The sequence below is a fragment of the Callospermophilus lateralis genome, chromosome 5, assembly GCF_048772815.1.
Source record: "Callospermophilus lateralis isolate mCalLat2 chromosome 5, mCalLat2.hap1, whole genome shotgun sequence".
NCBI lineage: Eukaryota > Metazoa > Chordata > Mammalia > Rodentia > Sciuridae > Callospermophilus > Callospermophilus lateralis.
In genome coordinates this window covers 125,516,020-125,519,093 of record NC_135309.1, presented here as the reverse complement: position 1 = coordinate 125,519,093, position 3,074 = coordinate 125,516,020, and the positions used below count along the sequence as shown (strand labels likewise).

The following is a 3,074-nucleotide window of genomic DNA, read 5'->3' as shown; positions in this document are numbered from 1 at the left end:
CTTTTCTTTGGCAATTTCCTCCTAAAGCACTGACATGTCTATGACTTGTCTGCTTTCAAAAGAAACCAGAGATTAAAAAGCATAAGTACTATGAAGTCAAAAGCAGAACAGAACAACCAGCACAGAGAAGGGAAGAGACAGATGAAGAGTCAAACATCAAAATACCACAAACTATATGTGATTCCTCATTTACTGACCAGTAAGATATAAAAATAAAGGATACAAAAATGAAAGTGACTTTTTTATCTGCAACAGATTTATTGCCAGAACACAGGTGTCCTGAAAACTACCACTAAATCAAAGCCAAAATGGGAAAGAAAAAGACTCACATCAACATCCTTGTCATTAGACATATGGATTCAGGCAAGTCCACCCTACTGGCCATCTGATCTACAAAAATGGTAGGATCAACAAAAGAACCATTGGAAAATTTGAGAAGGAAGCTGCTGAGATGGGAAAGGGCTCCTGTAGTATGTCTGGGTCTTGGGTAAACTGAAAGCTGATCATGAGCATGGTATCACCATTGACATCTCCCGGTGGAAATTTGAGACCAGCAAGTATTATGGGACTATCATTGATGCCCCAAGTCACAGAGACTTTCTCAAAAACATGATTCCAGGAGTATCTCAGGCCAACTGTGCTGTCCTGATTGTTGCTATTGGTGTTGGTGAATTTGAAGCTGGTATCTCCAAGAAAGGGCAGACCTGTGAGCAAGCCCTCTGGCTTATAATTTCTGGTGTTAACAAAATGGATTCCACCAAGCCACCCTACAGTCAGAAGTATGAGGAAATTGTTAAGGAAGTCAGCACCTACATTAAGGAAACTGGCTACAACTCTGGCAAAGTAGAATTTGTGCCAATTTCTGGATGGAACGGTGACACCATGTTGGAGCCAAGTGTTTATACTCTTGGTTCAAGGGATGTAAAATCACCTGTAAAGATGGCAGTGCCAGTGGAATCACACTGCTTGAAGCTTTAGATTGCATCCTGCCACCAACTCGTCCAACTGACAAGCCTTTGCATCTGCCCTCCCAGGATATCTGCTAAATTGGTGGCATTGGTACTGTCCCTGTGGACCAAGTGGAGACTGGTATTCTCAAGCCTGACATGGTGATCATCTTTGCTCCAGTCAATGTCACAACTGAAGTTGTGCACCATGAAGCTCTGAGTGAAGCTCTTCCTGGAGACAATGTGCTTCAACGTCAAGAACATGTCTGTCAAAGATGCTCATCATGGCAATGTTGCTGGTGACAGCAAAAGTGATCCGCCAAGAGAAACAGTTGATTTCATTGCTCAGATGATCATCCTGAACCATCCAGGCCAAATCAGGGCTGGCTATGCCCCTGTACTAGATCGTCACACAGCTCACATTGCTTGCAAGTTTGCTGAGCTGGAAGAAAAACATTGATCACCATTCTAGTAAGAAGCTGGAAGATGGTCCTAAATCCTTTAAATCTGGTGATGCCGCCATCATTGATATGATTCCAGGAAAGCCTATGTGTGTCTAGAGCTTCTTGGACTATCCTCCTCTGGGTCATTTTGCTGTTCAGCATATGAGGCAGACAGTTGCTGTGGGTGTCATCAAAGCAGTGGACAAGAAGGCTGCTGGAGCTGGCAAGGTCACCAAGTCTGCCCAGAAAGCTCAGAGGGCTAAATGAATATTACCCCTAATACCTGCCATCTCAGTCTTAAGGGGAAGGACAGTTTGTCTCAATTGGCCATTTAAGTTTAATTGTAAAAGACTGTTTAATGATAACAATGCATCATAAAACCTTTGGAAGGAAAGGAGAATGTTTTGTGGACCATTTGTTTTTTGTGTGTGGCAGTTTTAAGTTGTTAGTTTTTAAAACTAATACTAGTACTTTTTGTTGGAAACAACTTGACCAAAAAATCTGTCACAGAATTTTGAGACCCATTAATATGAAAGTTTAAAGAGAAAAAAAAATGAAGGTGATTTTGTGTTGATGTGGTATGAACTGATTCTATCTCCTTAAAATAGATTGTACCAGAACATAATAAGCAGGTACCCTGTAAAATGTCATGCAACCTGAAAGATTCTTCTAATATATCTAGAAATCACTCTAAGAACTCATGGGAATTAAAAAGCATTCTTTAATGCCATTCACCTTCCCTTCCAACAGAGAAATGAATTTGCATTTCTAAAAACATAATTGGTGAGCATCTCAGAAAAGAGAACAAACATTGTATGTATAAGACAAATCAATCAGTACAACAATCCACTTGGTGGCTGATACCTGGGTGTCATGATGAGCCCATTTTTTTTCATGGTTCTTACTGTTAATTGTCATGGAAACTGAAATCTCTTGTTGTAAAAATGCTAGTTGTCTGAAATGGACCCAGAGCGAAAGGATGCTAGAAAGTACAAATGGAGAGTAAATACCAGGGATAGAGGTCAATGTGGAACATGAAAGAACAGTTATTTCTACTTGCCAAGGAGCTTTAGTTTAGTGTAGAGTTTCTACAGAAATCAGGTATGGCAGAGATGCAGGGAGTAGACATAGCAATTGAGTAGTAGTAGCCCAAGGTACAAGTCCAGTGGTCAGCAAGTTGACCACAAGAGGGTTTATATGTTTAGCCCTGTCTCTTCCAGGTCAGCTTGTTCTCAAAATCTTAAAGATTGTCACCTGAGTTTGCTGTTCTGTTACATTCCCAGCTAGGAGGCTGTGGCTCCTTTCTAAAGTATAAGGTGCTAGAATTTGACACGGGTAGTGACTATGCAAAACACCAAAAAAAAAAAAAAGGAGACTTGAAAGATATAGCCACATATAAGATACAGTTAAATGTCAAAATAAAATCAGACTCAAATTTCCGAAACAAATAAATAATAATATCTATTCAATGTATGATGGTCCCAAACAAATTAAGACAGCAGAGAACCAGGTGCCATTCCTTAACTAGATTTAATAATCTCTCTTTCCTTTTCCAGCTCCTTCTTTATCATATTTAATGAAACTGTGTATGGCAAGCTGATAGGAGAGTATTGGCAGCTTACGAATGCTTCTTTTCCTCCATTCAAGCATAAGAAGGAAGTAAGGTTAGAAGAAAAGAAATGGC

At 39.9% G+C, this 3,074-nt stretch overlaps 1 pseudogene; it reads left to right on the top strand.

The window, feature by feature from the left end:
• The first annotated feature begins 308 nt into the window (after positions 1-308).
• On the top strand, positions 309-1,657 carry LOC143399441 (elongation factor 1-alpha 1 pseudogene; annotated as a pseudogene).
• The last annotated feature ends 1,417 nt before the right edge of the window (positions 1,658-3,074 follow it).